At 32.9% G+C, this 22,671-nt stretch overlaps 1 pseudogene; it reads right to left on the reverse strand.

Moving 5' to 3' along the window:
* Positions 560–4,276, reverse strand: LOC18589728 (annotated as a pseudogene).

The following is a 22,671-nucleotide window of genomic DNA, read 5'->3' on the forward strand; positions in this document are numbered from 1 at the left end:
CGTCGGAAAAACTTAATTTTCTTGTAGTGACATAAGTAGCTAACATTTATTCATATTCTTTTGTTTCTTTCAAACGTTTCTATTTTATTGAATGAAGATATATAGCTTGCAAAGCTTCACAATCAAAGATATTGAACTGTAATAGAAAATACAATCACCTTGAAAATGCCTAAAGACATGAAGAAGAAAAAAACAAAACAAGCCGTAGGAAATGACGCTGGAAACATGAAGAAGATAAAAGGCAATACAAGCCTCGAGAGGTAATGCCTGGAAACAGAAAAATAAAGGGTAAAAGGAGTTCGTATGGAAGACATTAATTCATATTCTCTCCAATAAAAAAGTAATCCAATATGCCAAATGCTTCATTCTTGTATGAAAGATAGGATTCTTACAAGTGTAGGTAGCAATGATATTGTCACGATAAAATGTTGGAGGAGCGAAAATTGTAACCTTAAGCTCCTTTAACAAGGATTGAATCCATGTAACTTTAAAAACAGTAGCAACTATTGCTCTATATTCTGCGTCAGAACAAGAGCGAGCCATTATTTACGCCTCCACAGTGAAATTAAGTATTCATACTACTGCAATTGATACACTCGCAATTTTTATTTGCAATTTGCACAAATATATTTTTGGCCCAAATTTAGTAACTTTTACAACTTCAAATGCTAATGCTATATGGAACACCCTTTCCTGTAACCCCAGGCTCAGAGAAGGGCTTCAAAAGCTCATAAGGAGTAATGCCTGCTCCATTTCGGTTCCTTAAATTACAGTCTGCATTTCTTTCATCGATAATGCCTTCAAGCTCCTTCAGCTTTCCTTTAAATCTTTCAAATACCGCCTTTATAACAAGATTTTCAGCCCATGATGGCTCTACTTTGTCTCCCAAGTACTCCTCATCCGGTGAGTGATGTGAGATCACATCCCAAACAGCCATGGCTCGAGTAGCTTGAATTTGTGAAGGGAGGCATTCAAGTAGTGCAGCTTCAGGTTTTCTCAAGAAAAGTCTCCAATCTTCTTCAGTGGGGTCTTCACTGGGCATTTTTGCTCTAGTGAAAGAAGGCCTGCTGGGGAAGTAGCCTGCATAAGTATATTGGCCAAAGTTCACAGCCGCATGGTGACCTGATGCCACCCAAATTATAGTCATGAGGATCTCAATTAGGTCCTGTGGGGTTTTAAGGACAGGCCACCATGGTTCATCCTTCTTGTCTCCATGGCCTACTGTTCGAATTTCTTTCCACCATGCTTGAAGCTCTTGGTCAGAGTCGACCATATTTGCTTTTGGGTAATAGTGGTTGACATACTCAGTCACCCATTGTTTGAGGGCATCCCAGATGAAGAGACCATCATTGGCATAGGGGTAGTCTTTGATTGTTAGCCTTAAGCCTTGAGGAGCAGTTGGATCTTCAACAGCCATTCCCCTGGCAATTAGAAAAGAAAAAGTAATCAAAAACAAAAATTTATGCAAAAAAAAAAAAGGAAGTAAAGTAATGAAATCACCTGCTAATCAAATCCGCAGGCAGTGATTGCTGGTCAAATCGCCAATGTTGGTCATAAAAGACAGAGCCAACCTCTAGATAATACTTGCCAAGGGTGAATATTTTCTCAATTGGCCCATCGGCACATATTAATGATTCTCTGGCTAATGCATTGATCTCCATCGTGTAGCGGAGATGAGGATGTAGTAATCTATAAATTGGATGCATCATACTGAGTTGTCGATTAGTTGCAATGATATAAGGTTCACCACAAGCGTGAGTTCTCAACCTACAGGAGAGATTTTTAGCCGTTCCTTTTGTTAAAAGCGGTTAAAGAACCCAGAAGAAATTAATTGAAACAGTGGAATATATACCAGTGACTAACAAGCTGGTGATAGACTGAATCGTGAGAAAGAACATGAGTTTTTGCAAGTTTCCAAAGCCAGTCTCCTGTGGAATGGAAACAAGGCGTGTAGACTTCCTTCCACTGCGGTTTCCCATCCATTGGTGGTCGAGTCAGCTCGATGGCTATAGGCCTCAAAGTCTCATCTGGGTTCAAGAAAAATATCGTACGTGATCCATAAAGCGTTCTGCCTTTAAGATCTCTAACTTTCTTGACATATGGTAAGAAGAGGTCATGGTAATCTAGGATGAATAATTTCTTTTGCGTTATTGCCTGCATAAATTGAATTTGAAAAGAAAAACAAATTAAGTGCACTAATTAAAAACAAATCAGAAAGCTCAAAATTTCAAATGGGTCTTGTCACTCAAATTACCTTATGGACTGTCATGACATCATTGATTTCTCGCTCAATTAGGTCTACCGTGATGGCTGATTCTACAGGACCATAAATAATAGGGTCGAGTTTGCTCTTCAATGGCCATTCCTGTAATCAAGAACGATAAGTATAGAAAGATTCGACACTGTTTATGAATAATTTAACTTTTATAATTTACGTATTTCCTACCGTGACTAGCTTTATGCTAAATGGATTAAGACCAGCAAGAGTTTGGCGAGCGAATTCCTCATCCCTCAACCAAAAAAATTTGTCTCCTGCAAGAGCAAAAGCACATGAGCAGGCATAAAAGGAGACAGAGAAGAGTTGAGAAACAGAGTGCTTACTGTCCAATGTTTCAGGGGTCTCAAAGCGCAAAATACTATGAGTTTCCTCAGATACAGTCTTGATAAGCCTGGGCAGGACTGATTTCCATAACTCTGTTTTGTCAAGGGCTGGCAAATTAAGCCCCTCAGTGAACAATTGGTCTATAGTGTTGAAGTCAGGAAATCCAAGATCAGGGTCGAGGATTGTAGCTTCTAGCGATGGTATCACCGCCTGCAACATTGAGTATATGAAATTTGTGGCGAAGGATAGCTGCTTCACTGCTGAGAATGCTTCGTCCCTAGGCACGTAGAAATTGGCTTGCCATTTCTCGTAACGCGGATCTGCATTAACAACATTTGAACAATATCATCAAATATGAACGTTTTAGATAATGGCGATGCAAGTAATTGTGTTATTTCCATTAAAGAGGTTATCACTGCAATTTTTTTACCTGTGTCACACAGTGGACGTCCCGTTCTGCAACGCCGAGGGTATGGGAACTCTTTACCACCGAGGACCGATCTTTTCTTACTTGGATCAGTATCAACATTACCAAGGTCATTATAGACGTCATAATCATAAACCCTTTCGAAGGATTTGCGTTCTCCTTGACCATTGCCTTGTAAACTCACAAGCTCTTCTTCTCTCAGTTTCCTTAATCCTCTTGGTGTCTCTGACGGTAAATACGACTGCTCCATAGATAATTCTAATAGGATTACAATTTACAAGTTGAATGCAAAAATAATGGACACAAATTAAATAATTTTCTGAGAATTACACAAGCACAAAACATGAAATGCTAAAGGGAATTGAAAAGTAAAACTCTTTAACCTTGTTGGTAAAGAAGACTCTTTTCCGAGGGTCATACTTTGAGTGAACCCAAGAATTACAATTGACATTGACAGGGCCATTTGGAAAACCATCAAGGACTATGTTCTCAAGAAACATCTCCTTGTGATGTATTCTCAACAAGAACGGCACCGAGCTCACCAAAATCTACCGGTAATTCAAAGACTGCCTCATACTTAACAAGCTGACCATCCTTGCTCATACGGTGTGCATACCCTTTAATTCTGGCCTTCTCTAACCCCGTCTCTATAAATTAAGCTCAGAAAGAAATGAAGCACGATTTTAATATATACAAGAAGATATAAAAAAGAATCATTATCTCTTGGAAACTCTGAAAGCTTTCTTTACTTACTAGGATCAAGCTCAGCACTAACAAGCTCCAAGAGCAGCGTTTTGCCTAGCAAATCTTTGATATCATCGAGCCCTCGTTCTACCCCAATGGTTTTGAGGAAACTACTAACGGTTTCTTTTACTGTGACAACAGCCTTAAACCCAACAGCCTTCTTAGTGGTATTTGTTACACCTTTGATGTTACTGGGGACAAACCCAACTTTAACATTTTTGCGTGTTTTGTTCATTAAAGACCTTGCTTTGACAGGAAGAGAAGTAGGGCCAGCGCCATGGAAAAATGGCTTGTGCAATGGAAGTAGGATTTGGATGGGTTGGGATTGATGAATCAGTGGCTTCAACATTTGTTTGGACTTTTGGGTTACACAAGATATCAGGGTCTCTTGGCTCCGTAAAGCTCAGGCACTGGCCTATTACATATAGAGGGCAAGGGAGGGAGGGAAACAAAGGAGAAAGAAGATGAAGAAAGACAGTTACTCCCCAGGGTCAGTAATGGGATATATGGCACGTGAAAAATTAACTAAGAAGATGAAGAAAGACAGATTGTCCTTTATTTTTGCACGTATTATTATATTTTGTTTATTTCAAACTGACTGTTCAATTTTTCAAATCATATAATATTTTCGATATGAGTTATTTTATAACTATTCTCTTTGAAATTATAAAAACTAGGTTATTCACTTAAAATTAATATTTCAATGATGGATTACTTTGAAGTGAACGTTATTTTGAAATATTTTAAAGTAGTAAGATAAACATTCAATTTGAAATGAAAAGATTTTGTATTTATCAAGAAGAATGAAAATTCCCATGCTCACTTTGAATGAGAAAAACAAATCTAATAGAACATCAGCGAGGGTAAACTTCGGTGAGACCAGGGGCGGATGGTTGTGTTACTATGCGGGGAAATTTTTTTAAAATATTTTATATATTATATATTTAAAACATTAATTCATATAATTATTATGAAAATATGATAAGGAAAATATTAAGACATTTTCTGAATTGTGCTAGAGGTTAGTAGAAACAGGAAAGTCAAAAAATTATCACTTGATTGATTTATTAATTCGTCTTGTTTTGATTCTTTCAATTTTTACAGCAATTACTGAAAAAGCCTTTTTAATAATGAAAATTATAAGAATAAGATTTTGGAACAAAATCGATGATCAGTTTCTTATAGATAATTTAGTTGTTTATATTGAGAAAGACATTACTAATCTTTTCAGTGTAGACTTAATAATTGATGAATTTGAATTCAAAAAATATTGTCGAGTACAACTTTGCTAAAAGACTATTACAAGTATTTCTTTTCTTATTTTTTTAATTTATATATTATATAAAATTATTATTTATTATAAATCTTTTAATTATTGGTTAAGTTTAACATATTAATTTTAAAATTTTTAATCTTTATTCCTTTTTATCAAAAATTAACTAGCTCTACTACTGAGTCAGACGCCTTATGGTTTGATGTTTTCCCATTTCGCATCATGTGCTCCTTTTTCTCCTGAGGTCTTATTTCGTTCCCACATGGGGTTACGGCATTAGTAGTATTAATTATACTTATCTTTCTTATAGACAATGTTCAATTTTTTTCTTTTTCTTCACCTACATTTCTTTCTCTTTCTTTTTTCCAAAACATCCCCCTTAACTTGTCATCTTCTCCCGCAACTAGCCTTAACTCTCCCCTTTCCACTCCATTTTTCCTCTGGCAATATGTCATTATTTCTACTTCGCCTCCTTTTCCCTCTTTTTCCTTTCCTCAACTGCTTGAATATTCTCTCTCCATTAAAGCTTTCTATTCCCATATCTATTCTTTGTAGAATCTTTTCGTATGCAATTCTGTTTCTCCCTTCATCCTTTGTCTTTGATTTTGACTTGCCACCATGTGGTTCTCTCTCTCTCTCTCTCTCTCTCTTATGCAATATAGGCTTAATTTTGAAGAGGGTGAAAAGGGATTTTGGGATTTAGGGAGATGGGTGGTTTTCGGTAGGGTAGATTTTGTTTTCTCCTTTTTCTTTAAAGTTTTCTAGTCTTTTCTATTTTATAGTGGGTAAAGCTAATAAATTATTTGGAGAAGTTGTATGCTGATTTTTGTGCACTTTGATCTCTAATTTCAGTCTTGATTGCTGGCATTGTTGATGAGCTTTTGGTTTTCCTAAGTTTTAATCTAGATTTATTGATGGGCCTATGGTTTTAAAGTTCAAAGTTGAGAAGAAAACTTTGAGCTTTTGTGAATTTTAGAGTTTTTGTGATTGTATCAAAGTGGACTTTAAAAGCTAAAATTTTAGATGAAGTTAAAAATTGATTTTATTGTGTTGGTGCAAATGGGGTTTAAATGGAATTCAAGCAATTGATAAAATTGACTTTAACAAGAGCTTTTCAATAGATATTATCTTTAAGATTTATTTTGTCCCCATCACTCGTATGCAAAAGGAGAATTATGCATATAGCCTTAGTGATACAATGAAGTCAATATCTAACTTCGTCTTTACACTTTATGAAAGAAAATCGCTAGATACACCCGGAAGTTTGCAAAATTCTTTGGCCCTAAAGTTTACTTTCTACAACAAGTAGATTATAGGGAATTTAGATTTCTTTGATAGATGATGGGAACTCAAGTGTTTATGTTTATTTTCAAAATATAACATTTTTATTGCTCTTGATTTTTCTGCTTTTGTTTTATTTGTTTTGGTGTGCCACAATGGTTAGTAATAAGTCCTGTATATAAACTTGCAAGTGTCTTTTCTCAAGGAAACAATCCATTCATCAAGACACATCTTTATCTTAAAGACACATTTGCTTTTTGCAAGACATAATCATCGGATAAAAGTATTATTTCAAATCACTTTATGAAAAGATAACTATTCATTCCATAAGACATATCTTTGAGCTATAGTGATTATTTGGCTTGACTTTTTTTCAACTTATCTACTTCTTAAAAGCATAAGCCGATCCAAACAAGATTTTGATAAGCTTTAAAAAAAAAGCAATCATTTTTTAAAGAATAAAATCTAAGAAAGAAAGAGCTTAAGGAAAAGGTCCAGATAGGAGCTTTTTCTTCTTTTCTTTTAAAAACACACTAGCTTTTTCGAAAATACCCCTTTCTCTCTTTCAATTGATCTCCCTCTCTTCTCCCTCCTTCTACAAAACACCTTTCTCCAATGCAACAGAATAGCGAAATCTGGGGTTTTATTGTTCTTATAAAGATTAAGTAAAAAAAGACCCAAAATTCAAAACTGCATTCAAGTACTATTTAAAGGTTTTCTCTTTGATTTATTAGGTGATTGAAGATGGTATGAATATCATATACTATGTATGTTTTTTGATGTGTGGGCCTGTGCTATTTGCAGAAGTATAAGTATGAGATGACATCTCTCTCTCCTGAATATTAATAATTCTTAAGTAATTTCTTTATGGTTTATCTTGATTTCTATATGTATGTCGATAAATGCTGCTTTTGATCCATGTTCAACACTTGAAATACTCTCTTTTTTAGAATGTTAATATATTGATTTTTATAGTGTATATATATATATATATATATTCATGTACACTAGTGCATCTTTTTAATTAGGGTTTTATATATGTTCTTAATTGTTGGTTTTGGTTTGTGTGAATTTTTATATGTTTATTTCCTTGTTGAACCTTATATTCAAGTAGAAAAACAAGAGACTAAAAGTTTAGTAAAGTAATATATAGCAAGTGCCATTAAGGTATTCGGCCTATATAACATAATCATAGCATTCAGATATCCCAATGTGAAACGACATGGCTGATATAATATATAGAAATATGGATTTTGGTGCTACATAAGCAATGCATATATATTTAATAGTGTTTATTATTAATTTCTTCCATTTGAAAAAGTTGAGAATTAAGAATGGTCATTTCTTCATGGAGTAGTAATAATCTTTTTTTTCCTAATGGAGTAGTAATAATCTTTTTTTCCTAATGGTGTAATGCATATGCAGTCCTAATGGACCATTTTGGCCAAATGATAAGTTCTTTGATAGTAATGACACAAGATCTATTGCTTTATATATCTTGTTGTAGTTTACGACTAGCCAAGAAATGCCTCCACCTATCTATGAAATTTCAAAAAGACCAAATCATAATGCAAAGTGGGGTTTGGTCACTACCAAAATCTTATTTTAAGTTTGTACGGATGAGATTTGTAAGTGTGGAAAATCAAAAATTTCATTTAGAACAAAAAGATGAGAAGTTGTAGTAGAGGAATTTAATACTTATGCTAATAAAAACTATACCAAAAAGCAATTGAAAAATAGACTAGATAGTCGAAGGAATGAGTGGACTTTATGGAAACAAAGCAAAGAAACAGGTTTTAGGTTGGAACCATGAGACGGGAACCATTGAAGTTGATGCCACATGGTGGGAAGTCAAAATAAAAGTAAGTATTTTCAATTTTATATGTAAATTATTTTACATATGCATATTGTTTAAAAGTTTCTTTCTCTTTGATGTTTGTGTAGGCTAATCCAAAATATGCCATATTTTGGTATCACGAGCTAGAACATGTCAATGAACTTCAATGCTGAAATTGTTGAAAGTGTAGGCCAATCCAAGTCATAAAATAGCTTAAAGTGCTAAAATTTTAGTGTCATCGCAAGCCATAGAACAATATAGTATTCCGAAGTGCATTTAAGAAATGAAATCTCTACAAAATGAGGGAAAATTGAGTGCAAATAAATTTAATATTGCACTACAATTGATTAAAAAGGAAGAAAATAGACTCATTTGTATTTCTTTGCCAAATTTAAGTGATAAGCTAAACTCGATTCAATATAAGCATAATCTATCAAAACATCGTGGTGGGAGTAGTTGATTAGTTTAGGATTTGATGAGTTTGTTTTAGGTTGATGTTGAACTTTAAACTACTTTTTCTTTGTATTTTTGTTACTTGTTATGTGTAATTGAATTGGTGTTTGAAAGAATTTGCTATTATCCATGTTATATTTATTTGAATTGTTATTTGTACTATTTGATTTGTTTGAAATAATATTTGTTATTTTGTTGATATATTTGGATTTCTATTTATGTATTTTGATATTGTCAAACAGATGTTTTCTAAAAAAGTCAAAGCATCAGTGCCAGTTGTAAAATGAAAAAAATGAGCAAGGCTTTATCAAAACATATGTGAGGAAGTTGCTGGTGCAATTGTATATCACATGAAATACTTAATGAAACAAGGAAACGGATTCAATTATTCTGACGAGTGGAATTTGGTACATGAAACTTTACAAACTCCAAGTGAAAGTTATAAAATGTTTGGGATGGAATCACATGTTGTATTGCAACTTAAAGATATATTGATGAATAAGGGATGGTTACATCCATTTAGTGACATGACAGCATTAGAGGCGATCGCTATGTTTCTTTAGACTTGTGCATACAACGAAACAAATCGTAATGTCCAAAATAAATTTGAAAAATCAAGAAAGTTGGAAGTTCGATGAAGTGTTAGATAGTTTATATTTATTGAGCAATGAAATTGTCAAGGCTCAAAAATTTCAATTTATAGAAGTTCCACCAAAAATTAAAAATGATCATAGAAATTGGCCTTATTTTTAATGTTGTATTGGTGCTATAGATGGATCACATGTTCTTGTTATTCCTCTTATAAATGATCTAATTTATTTTATTGGTCGAAAGGGATATCCAACACACAACGTCATATTAGTGTGTACCTTTGACAGGCTATTCACTTTTGTGGCTGTTGGTTGGCCTGGCATTGCACATGACACCCTTATCTTTTCAATTGTGCTTGAAGAAATGAAAAATGTGTTCCCTCACCTTCCGGAAGGTACAACTTATAATTTTTATGATATAAAGTTTGCCATTCTATATATTTATCTTTTGAAATTTTTTAATGAACTAATACTAAAACCTTTAACTTTTCTCTTAAGTAAATATTATGTAGTGGATGTTGATTATCCTAATATGAAATTGTATCTAGCACCCTATAAAGGTGAAAGATATCACATTGTTGATTTTAGAGGTAGCAGTTAGCCAAAAAGTGTAGAAAAAACATTCAACCGTGCACATTCTTCATTAAGAAATGTCATTGAATGAACAATTGGAGTTTGGAAGAACAAATGGCATATTTTACGTCATATGAAGCCATTTCCATTAATAAAACAAGAAAATATTATTGTTGCAACAACGACACTTCATAACTGCCTTAGATAGTGTGGTGTTATAGATGAAGAGTTTGATAGATGTGATCATAATCCCAATTGTATTCTTGAGAGTCAAGAAGAAAGAAATAATTATGAAGAAATGGGTTCATATACTTATAGAAGAGTATTGGATGATAGTTACATGTGTAGAGTTTGCAACCAAATAGTTGCTGCATTGATGAAAAATAGAAAATGTTGATTTATGAGTTATTTATGAATTATGTGTTCTTTATAAATTATTTGTAGAGTTCTTTTTATGATTTATTATTAATTATAAACTTTATGTTTTATAAAAAATTCTTTTTATATTTCCAAAAAGTTGTTTTAAATACATAAAAAAAATAAAGTTAACTTTTTTCCATTGTGAATAAAGAAATTCGTGATTAATAGAAAGTTATATATTAAATACCCTTCATGGTAGTTTTAACCCAAATTAAAGCTTATATAAGTTGTTTTGCCAAACAACTTATCTATAAAAAAGAGCTTATAAAAGTAAATTTACCAAATAACTTTAGCTTAATTTTAAAAGCTATTATTTTTCATAAGAGCTTCTTAATAACTTTTAAGCTTAAAAAAAAAATCAAGCCAAGCAAGCNAAGCTTAAAAAAAAATACAAGCCAAGCAAGCTCATAATATGAAAATATAACTTTTCATATCCAAACTTTTGAACTGTGGTGTTTTCTTGTTGTTCCATAACCTTTGGATATCAAGGTGTTTTTCTATTATGTCACTTTACTAAGAGATATAACTATTCACATAAAAAACACACCTACAATCCAATAGTCACACTATGTCACACTATGTGACATAACCTTTGTGCTAAGATAGCTTTTCATATGAAGAAACAACCTTTTATTTTGAAAATACACCAACATATTGTGACTATATTATTTTCTAGTTTGGATTGTCAATGTCACATTGTAAAAGGTTTCAAGTTGTTACAAAAAGTTTAGATTCATTTTATTGTGATTATATTGTTGATTATTTTGTGTCTTAAATTTGTGATTTGATGATTATATTTTGAATCTTCTGTAATTTATTGTTCAAGTTTTCAATTTTCATACATTCGATGGCAAAACTTTGAAAATTTAAGTTAAAGACAACATTTTTGTGTCATCTTTCAAATAATTAAACACCATTATCTCAATAGAAACTGAACAAGACCTCAGTGTTAAGTGGGATAAAACAAAGCACTGCTAAATGAGAAAACATCAAACCACAAAGGGTTTCACTAAAGTTTACCCTAAATATTACTTTCATATTCTCAACTTGAAAATTCGCTTTTCTTTCATTTATAATCAAATATTCACTTTATATTTCTTGTCTATGGAACAATTACTAAAGTTGCTAACATACTTTTACACTCCAAATCCTAACTTTTTTGGTGGATACCTAAGAACTAGGTAAGAGAGACTTTAAAAGAGAGAATTGTTTCCATTGTAATTGAAATTCTCATTTCATATTGATTTCCACAATATATGTGCCTATTTACATAGTACATATCAATTCTACCAGGATTAACATTCTAACTCAACTCGTAGTAGGAGTTACATGTCCATGTGGATATACTAATTATAAATTTCATTTCACTTCACCCAACCATATTCCAACTTCTCCTGCTCAGACACATTGAGCATCAATGTATGCTCTATATCAAAAACCTCTCAATGACCATTACTTTTCATATAGGAAATGGAGCGTGCAACCAGACAACATAAAATTACTTGAAGAGTGTTATATCAAATTATCACTAGACTAACATAAGACTACAACACTGTATTATGAATATATATGGGGTTATGGAGTTATATAATATATACATATATATTATAGCCCATCTTGAACGGACGCCTTCCATAATTCATCAAATGACATAGATATGTGTTAACATTTTAGCTAGGTTTGTAGGTTAAAATCATTATAGTTAAGATTATATCCCATCTCGCACCTTAAACTAATTATCTACATTAAAATAAAAAATCTTTAATCCCTCATATAATATTTATATGAAATAGAGCTATGTTTGACCTTCCATATACTTGCTTTCATAACTATATCAAACACTTAGTTCGACATAATTGCCCAAGCAATGAATCACAAAAACTAAATGCGAAATCAATTAGCTTTTCCTTAGCCATTCATGTCGATCCACTTAAGCTTGATTGCTTTCCTAGACATACTTCTATAGACCTAATCAATCACACTACTAGAAAATAGACTTTTAATGATGGATTGAATTCTGTTGGTAAAATTTTGTCAGAATTTTCCAACGGATCAATGATGGGATACTGACAAATAGTAAACTAGCAAATTTTTGACAGATCATTGATATAATTTACTGATGGAACTATATTCATTGGTAATTGGTTGATAACATTTCAGTGCGCATTAATAATGAAAAGAGAGAAGAATACCTACCAAGCAAATCCGTCGGTGTATTTATTATCGGCAGATATTATTGATTGAATTGCCAATGGAATATGTGGTCAACAAGTGGATTAAGTTTTCGATGAAATTTCTAACAAAATGTCTGTCTGCAATGTGTTTAAAAAATTTAGGTTGACAATCGATGAAATTGTTGATGGAATATCTGTCGGTGATTTGAATTTAAAAAGTCATTTTAATGTTTAATGGATTATCTATCAGTGATTCTTTTTTTTGTTACCGATGAAACTTCCGTCGGTAGTTTGAATTAAATAAACAGATTGGGCCCTTCCCCCCCATTTCCCCTATTTCTCTTTTATCTCTCTCTATGCTTTTTCCTCATTTTCGCCCAACCGTCTCTACCTTATTAATCGCCAATTAGAGATTTTCTACACAGAAGTATCGCAGACTTAACTACTTCGTTGCTGAGCCCAGCATAGTTATCGCCTGCCAAGCCTCTTTAAACACCAGATTCAAGCCTTTCTTCCCCCATTTCCCAATTTTCTCGTTGGTATTGTTGCTTACCTTTATTGTCTTTTGTTCTTATGTTACCCTTTCTTATTTCGTCTTTTAGTATTGTTACTTAATTTATTGTTTTTGGTTTTATTGCCTGGTTTATGTGTGCCTTGTTTATTTGGTGTCTATTTGTGATGCCGAGATATTTTGATACTAGTCGAGTTATTGTTATTCTTGCATATATTATTGTGTGTAATTAGGTTGTATAGCGGGTTGGTTTTCTTATGTTAATTTGTAATCATCGTTATAGGTGGAGAGACTACTGATCTTGATGTTAGGATGATATGAGGCATACAGACATAGGTGAAATTATTAATAAATAAAATTTCCACTTTAAAAAAAATATTTGAGGTGATACTATGAAAATTTTCCTATTTTAACTTTTAATTCCAAACGCTTCCTCAATGGTGCAATAATTATAAAGTTTTATATTTAACAATAACAGTATATTTAATTATTTTAATTAAGTTAAACTCAATTCTTCCAAATATGTAAATGTTCTACTATAATTTTAAGGTAAAAAGTATAATAACATTTAATGTTAAACATTATAATTATATAATTACGAGTTAATTAACATATATTATTTTTTTAATATTAAATATGCTGTAATATATTTTATGGAATAGGAACAAAGTATAACATTGAAATTACATTCCTGAAAATAGACATAAAATTTGTACAAAGTCAAGAAAACAAAAAAGAGACAAAGAAAAACAAAAGAAATTTAAAAAAGAAAAAACAACTGAGAATGAAAGCAATAGGAAAATGACTATACCCAACCATTTTATATGTGCAACTACCAAATAATGTTAAAACTCATTATATTAATTCAAATTACAAGTACTTTTAAGGCGTTTTCTCTTTCTTAATATCTTTTATAATTCTACTTATATAAGTTTTTTTCTTAACGTCTTTTAATGGACGACATTATCTAACTATTACAATTATAAATAATTAAGAATGGAACAAGATAGGAGTTGGATGTATTCTCGAGTAGGTTCCGATGGATTCCATACACCAAAATTTCAAAATAGCGTAGAAGAATTTATTTCATTTGCCTTTAGTCAACATAGATATGTGTGTGGAAACAAGATCAGATATCTTGGTCTTGGTGTATGATCAGTAAGTTCTTAATTACGGATCAGGTTTGGGAGCACTTATATCATAAAGATTTTATTGATGTGTACACAATATGGAATTCACATGGTGAATCATTACAGACTGAAAAATCATCGAGACATTTTGTTTGTGACAATGTCGAAGAAAAAGTACTTAATGAAGGTCGAATGGGAAATCCATATGTTGATATAGTTATGGATGCTTTACGTCCAAAGTTTCAATTCAATGTTGGGAATGCAAAGGAAAGGGTGACTCATGAAGATTCTATTCATAACGTGACAACCTTTTTTTCGTTGTTAAGTGATACCGGTGTAGCTTTGTGGTCCAAATGTACTAAGCATACAAGATTATCAACTATGTCCCAATTATTGAATGTTAAGTCAAAGTTTAACATGAGTGAGGTGGGCTTTAATCATCTGATGCATTTAGTAAAAAAGATGTTGCCATTGAATAAAGCATCATTGAAAAATTTACATAGAATGAAGGCAAAACTGAAAGAACTTGGGCTCAGTTTTATGAAAATTCATGCATGTAAGAATAATTGCATGTTATTTTATGAAGAAAATGATGAGTTGTCTTATTGTTCAATCGAATAAATCAAATAAATCAAAGGGAGGAAGGGAGAAGAAAATTTGTTATAAGATTTTACAATACTTTCCACTCATACCGAGGTTATGAAGGCTTAATATGTCAGAAAAAATAACCTGCCACACACCATTCTAATGATTGAGTGCTTAGGCATCCTATTAATGGTAAGGTTTGGCAACACTTTAATTGCACCCATCAATCTTTCATTGTAGAGCCTCACAATCTCAGACTTGGTTTATATGCAAATTGTTTTAGTTCATTGGGCCTAACAATGAAATTATATTTTATGTGGTCGGTTATGCTCACTGTCTATAACTTATGTTTGTGGATGTGCATGAAGCTACCATACATTTTTCTTAATATGGTAATCCAAGGGAGGACAAGTATGAGAAAAACATTGATGTTTTCTTATAACTTCTAATAGTCAAGGTTCTATGGGACAAAGGTGTTGTCATATATGCTACTTTTAAGAAACAAAATTTTATTCTACGGGTAACACTTTTCTGGACCATTAATGACTTCCCTGCATATAGTATGTTGTTCGAGTGGAGCACTTGTGGGCATTTATCATGTCCTTGTTGTATGGAACACGAGAAGAGTTTCATCTTGGAGGATGGGAAAAAGCCTTGTTTTTTTTTATTGTTATCTACAATTCTTGCCAATATATCATCCTTTTCATCATCAAAGAGATAAATTTAAAAAACATGTTGAATGACACCTTTCAATGCCTCAATTGTCTGATGTCGAGATATTGGAATGATTAGAATCAATCCCTAATATCACATGTGGGACTAGACCTGTCAAAATGAGCCTGGTCCATTTATATTAAAAGTGAGGTGGGTTGGGGTCTAAAAATTCAAGCCCATATTAAAATAAGGCCTAGATGGGCTAACCCATCTGATCAGTGGGCTGTCCTTAGTTGGTGTGAGCTAGAAGAAAAAAATCAATAATTTTAGCTAACTTAATAATTTTATATATTTAGCTATATAAAATTAATATTTTAGTTACTAATGGTATTGTTTATTTTATATATTTTAATGTTTTTAATCTTGTCAAATTAATAATTGTAGTTAAGATTGAAACTTACTATCTCTTTTTCTTTTATGGCAATAAATATTAGATGATGATGATTCAAACCTTAAGACATCATTACTATCCAAACAAGATTCAAATGTTTTACTTGAAGATGAGGATTGAATAGGATATAAATGAGTCTTGAAGTTTCTATTTATTTGGTTATGTACTTATGTTTATGGGATTGTAGTTTGTGTTCAATGTTGAAACTTTATTTATGTTTGATGTAATTTATTTGCTTATTTATGTTTAGTGTAATTTATTTGTCTGTAACATGTTTTTATTATTCACTTTATGGATTAAATCATGAAACAATTTTATTGATAGGGAGTTTGTTAAGTAGATTTGTGGAAATGATCGTTTTTTTGAAAAAAAAAATAGGGTTGGCCTAGCCCAACTTATGAGATGACAAGGGGTGGGCTGGGCTGAAGTTTTGATGACCCATGTAAAAAAAGGGCTAACTTGGCCTAACCCATATTTTCCCAACCCAAAATGTTTTGGGTCGAGCCAGCCCATATTGACACCTCTATGTGGGACAAAGGTTGGTTATTGGAAGCTATCAAGTTTCGATCAAACCCAAAATTGAATGAAGAAAAGAAATTTTTGGAATTTACTGTATTGGCATATGAATCTCATTTGTCACAACTTGGATGTGATGCATATTGAGCATAATGTTCTTGAAAATATATTCAACACGATGACGGATGTTCGAGGAAAGACAAAAGACAATACCAAGGCCCTTAATGATTCGGAGGTGTGTTGCTATCACAACCTGTTTTTAGGGGTTCATGACCAACGTAAGAACCTAGATGGGTATAGCCCATTAGACCCAAGCAAGCCTTTCACATTCATACATATATTGAACAATCATGTAAAGCATTAAGCATTCATTTCATATATCATGCAAACTATTTGTTGCACCATCACATCGTTAGGGAATGCTGCTTCATAATGTGTAGAAATGTTCATATGGATACATCATAACATTTCAAAATATAATTTAGAAATGACCTCTTAAACATGCATTTGCACCTTGGTGCTTAACAATTGGGCCCTTGGCCATGAAAACATAAGTCATTAAGATATGCACTTGCCATGAAAGGCTATAATTCCATAATATGTTCAACATTTATAACATAAATATAAATAAAAGACCGACTTATTAGCAAAACATTACTTGACCTTTAGGCTGCAAATGGCTGCTAGATCACTTACTAAAAAGAGGAATGAATCACGTCTCCATGACACAAGTGGCTAAAAAGAGTATGGTATCACATATCTACAACAAAAATATGGAAAACTAATGTGTGAGTCACAAAGACTTTGTGAGTTGATATAGGGAAGGGACAAGTTAAGGGGTTAAAGCTTTTGTACAAATAATATCTTTTAATAACATGCAAGTGTGAACTTCAATAATCATTCATTAAATCCTTGGAAATAGAAATAATTCAAATTTTAAAAATGCAGTTTTAAACCACTTGAGTTGAATACTAAACCTTCAAATTATTTGTTAGCTTTGAAATTGATCCTAGTTTTAAAGTGACAAAATTCAATGATCTAACTATGTCTTGGAGTTAAAAGGAAATGATTTTGTAATGCAATAACTTTCCTCAAAGTGTTTTAAAGTTGTTTGTGAAAAGCAAAATCATTTGAATGCTTTAAAACCAAAGTTCCAGCAAGTAAGAATTGACTTTTGAAAGTGAAGCAACGATTCTTTGTGAAACAAAAAGCAATATTTTGTCTTTGAAATAGGAAAGAATCAACTTTTCAGAAAAGGAACCATCAATTCTGAAGAAAACGAAAGCTACTGGGTTGAAAGAATTGACTTTTGAAAAAGCAAAAGTTGATTCTTGAGAAAGATGAAGCACAGTGAAGAGCCATTGGATAGAAAGAATCGACATCTCAAGTATCTAATGATCAATTCCTTCAGCTATAATGCAAAAAGTTTGGAAACTTGTTGAAAAAGCCAAAGGGGAGAAAAGGACAAGCCTTGAATTGTAAAAACAAAATTTGAAATATCAATTTGACGCTTAAATGACAAAAAGAATTGATTTCTAGAGAAGGCACAAATCAATTCTTACAGGATAGAATACTCTAGAATTAAAATGAGACAAAAAAATGACCATTCAAGAATGCAATGATTTTATTCCTAGCAAACAGAGAGCATTAGGCTCAAAATTGAAGCAAGAAGAATTGATATCTAAATAGTAGAAAGATTAATTTTTTGGAAACATAATGTCTTGGGTTGCACAAGAATCGACTTCTCTTATGCTCAATGATCGATTCCTAAAGGTCGGTTAATGTGATTCAATCGGCCTCAACTTTTGACATTAAGACAAAACCTCTCTTTAATAGGCAAAAATCCAAAGGCACTATAAATACCTTCCAAAAGCATCATTTGAAAAGTGAGATGAGAACAAAAGAAACAAAAGAGAGCAGAAATTGATTCTAAGAAGGGAGCAAAGCTTTCATTCTCAAAATTCATTCTTTGCTCACTCTTTAACAAACTCTAATAATACAACATCCTTGTTTAAGCTTCAATTCTTTGACTCAGCTTCATTTTCTTATACGTAACCTTAGTTGATTAGCCTTTCTAGTGGCATCAAATCCTGTAATCCACTGTAAAAAGTGTCATGACCCAAATTCCGGGCTATGATCCGCGCAAGGGTCCAATGGACGTAATCCACTAAACCCAAGCAAGCCTATTATTTATCTTACTTATAGTTTCATATAATATCACTAAGTCATATTTCATAACATTGAATCAAAATAGTGATATACATTGCCAACTCGTACTGGCATTACTCCTTAAAAATTTACATACAATGCCTGCAACATGTCTTCTAATAATTTACATTAAGTTCGTCTATACAAAACAAAATAACACTCGACTTCCAGCGGAGTGACTCGGATGAATATACAGCTATCGAATGCCGAGACACCTACCAAAAGATGGACGCAGGTCTACAAGGACACCTCGTCCTAGTTACCGGCTGCCTCGTGATCTGAAAACATGAATTTGAAAATGGTGAGTATAAACCCAGTGAGTGAACAAGGAAGGGAACAAGCAACAACAACAAGGGAGAATTTAAAATCATGATGCACTTGTTTCAAAACAATGCAATTTAGTTCCATTCATATTAAAAACCCCTCATTTTAAACTTAACTCATTTTGTCCTAAATGTTGGAAGTCCATGCTTAGATATGGTAGCAAAAAAGTGAAAAATAGGGCAGCAATTGGGCAAGATAGAAGACAAAATAGAAAGTTTTTCGCTGCAACGAGAATGAATTTCGCTGCAGCGAAATTGTTACCCAGAAACAGAAAGTTTTTCGCTGCAGCGAGAACCAGTTCTGGTGAAAGGTCCTCAAACCCGAGAGTTTCTCGCTGCAGCGAGCATGACTTTCGCTGCAGCGAAAACAGAGCAACAAGAGAAACATTTTCCCTCACTCAACAAAAAGCCATCCTGCTAAACTAACAAAATCAACATAAAACTCATGAAAATTCTCAAAGTACAATGTGTCAAATTTCACATATATGTCAACCATATATCACATTCATGAGCTTTCATTTCATAAATCTAGATATGCATAATTACATAGACAAACATCAATATTATCATAATCACTCTCGGCTCTTGTACATCCCCCCACATTATGCACATAGCCGGCACCATCATGTGCATCCCCCCACATCGTGCACAATCAGTGCTATCGTGTACATCCCTCCACATCGTGCACACGGGCACTATCATCATCTATCTCTCACGCCACCACCATCACCGGCATGTGCATTCTCCACCTCATGCACACACATGGTTACAGTCATTATATACAATATCATTCATCATGCACAACACACACACACATATATATATATATCATCATAATACAATAGTGCATGAATCTATAGCAATCACATATTACAACATAAAACCATTTTTCAAAAGCTTGTTCCCAAGGCACTTGTTTTCATGAAAAACTTGATAATTCATTCAAATGGGTGGCAATTACATTATATTCCCAAAACAAGTTTTAAAGTCAGTCCACTCACAGGTGTCGAAAATTCAGATTTCAGGTGCACTTGGACTAATAGTCCTCAAGTGCAATTCCTTTGCCTTTTCCGGACGTCTCACTACCTTGACAAATAACAAAGTTGAGAAATTTACTATAATGTCCCTAAATTGATATAAACTAATTTAAATTACTAATGCTTGATATGTAAATGCAAAAATATGTTTGATTACCGCTTAATCGCGGTATCGATTAAATTCGACTGATCACCCGATTAATTAGCGATTGTGTCCAAATCACCTCCAAATTAATCCATTTCTCCTCTAATACCTTAATTTACCATATACCATTTAAATAAAGCCAAATTCAGCATTAGAACCCTCACAGTTCCTTATAAAAAAATTTGGTCATTTGGTGCACTGGCACCGAATTTTTTTCTACATAACCATTTCACCTTAATTCATCATTTTCCAAGTCATTTTCCTTGAAATAAAAACAATCTCCCATTGATATTTAGCCCTCATGGTTCGACCAACAAGGAACCCTAGAGAAATTGAATATTTCTTTTGTGTTTTTGTTCATAACCATGCTTAACTATCCCTAAACACTAACATAGTCTAAAATCATGTTTATGTCATATAATAACTGATATTATGGATGATTTCCATGGGATTACTTATGCTTATATTCGCCACAAGATAGCTTATACTTGGGTAATGTTTTATATTGCTTTCGCAGTATGAGTGCGTAAGCGTGTAGATTGATATTGTATTTTCTGATATATGATATAATATGTTTATACCTACTTGATATGATACCAAGGTGATGGTTCCCATGAGGCACATATGGTTATTGGTTTCTTTGTTCATCGTTATGCTTGCATGGGTTAAGAGGGTCACTCCCATCGATACCTTTGCACTGGTCATGATCTCGGATTTAGGTCGTGAAAAAGTTGGTACCAGAGCCCTATGTTTAACTAAGTCCTTAGTGTTTTGTTTGAGTTAGTAGAGTTTTGGGCCTTTATGGTGTGTCTTGTTTTTGACTTGCGAACTACAGCACAACTCACAAACGGGAGACAATATGGAATCCTTTGTCTGTCTAGTACCTACCTTTGTCCACTTGTATTCAGTTTAGTGTTAGCTCTTGTCCAGGTTAAGACGTCACCTTTGACACGAACAATTTAAAGAGCATGATAGAGTAAGATGCTCTCGTTGATATATGTATGAGATCACAGATGCCCACTGCTAAGGTCGTGGGGGGAACAGTTGTTAGGTATAAAGCTCGTAGCCAATTGGATTGCTCAAGGTTTATATCTTTAATCATGCAACAAGATACTCATAATGAGTGATCAACGGTTTTTTTTTCATCAATAAGCTATTGCACGTAGGCTTATTAGATGAAGTCAAAGGAATTGACGTGCCTTGCAAAGGAATTGTAAAGTGTTACAATTATGAGATGTCTATGCATCAAAGCATAATTCCTAAATTGTTCTTGGTTGATGTATCTTAAGACTCGACATTAATGATTCTTATAGACTAGCACTTTGTATGTTCTTTACTTTCAAAGTAAGCAACTGATCTCATAGGTTGAAGTATAGAGATACTTGAAACTAGAATATGGATGCTTGTTCTTAAAACAAGTTCACTAAATGTGACTTGCTATGAGGATTCCATTTGGTATGTCACTCAAGTGTCTTGGATTATATCCTCATGTGACAGTCGTGTAAAAGATCATTAGATTTAAGACACCAACTTGTCTTGTATGAGGATTGCTATACTTTGATAGCATTTTAAGGGTTCCTAACCACGGATGCTCGAAGTGATGGACATTGTGTATAACATGAAACATATAAAGGCAAATGAGTGGTCATGAGAATTTTCACCATTCCAAGTAATTAAGGAGATGTGTCTTAATTGATCTTGCCTTTAATTAACTTAATGAAGTCTTTGGCCAAAGCAAGATGGATTTTGGAAAAGAAGTTTTTTGTAATCCATGTTAGCTAATTAATGGTTGAAAGAGCTAATATGGAAAAATCAAGGAGTAGACACTGCACCATGCTTCTTTTATTTTTAAGACTATTGGTGAAATGATTCAATTGCATTGAAAGACTAATAATTGAAAGGTCGAGTCAAACCATATTTATTGTTTTAACATTTGGGTGGCTATGATGGATTGCTAGATCCCACGTTTGGTCTATGAACTTTATATAGTTAATTTAATTAATGATAAATTCAAAATAGTTTAAATTTATCTAATCCTAAGTTTAATGATTATATCTTAAATTCATTGCCAATATGGTGAAAGCCTAATGGGTCAAACACATAAAATGGATACTAAAAATAAAATGCGAGAAGTGATTATGTTTGACTTAATCAAATTAGAAGTAATAAGCTTCTTAAGGACTTAATTAAATAAGTTAATTATGTTATTGGGTAATTGGCAATTTACATAAAAGATATATAATTAACCTAATTAATGCTTAAATTAATCCAATATATAAATGCTTTGTTATAGTCACCCAACACAAGCAAGCCTACACACTTACAAACACTCTTGCCCTAGTCTCACCCTTTGTGAAAAGGAAAATGTTTTCTCTCACTTTGTGCTTAGTGCGTTCGACCTTAGGGCTCATTGTGTGGGAATTTGAGTTTATAAAACTGATCTTTGCTAACACACTTTCAATCCTTGGAGAAGGATTTTCATATTCATTGGTGTGGATCAGTGTTAGAGGCTGCACAAGAATGTCTTAGACAGCTTTAGTTTGTAATAACTGTGCTAAGGGGGTTAACTCTTTTAAGGTTGTTATGTTGGTTTAACACAAGATCAAGCTTCCTTTGTTAATGAGGTAATATCATCTGATCATATGTTTATATCCTCATTTTTGTTTTAGTGCTCAAATCTGCAAGAAAGAGATCTTAGGAAAGTAAAGTGTGTTTTTGTTCATTCATTTTCTTCCAC

The sequence above is a fragment of the Theobroma cacao genome, chromosome 9 (genome assembly GCF_000208745.1).
Source record: "Theobroma cacao cultivar B97-61/B2 chromosome 9, Criollo_cocoa_genome_V2, whole genome shotgun sequence".
Taxonomy (NCBI): domain Eukaryota; kingdom Viridiplantae; phylum Streptophyta; class Magnoliopsida; order Malvales; family Malvaceae; genus Theobroma; species Theobroma cacao.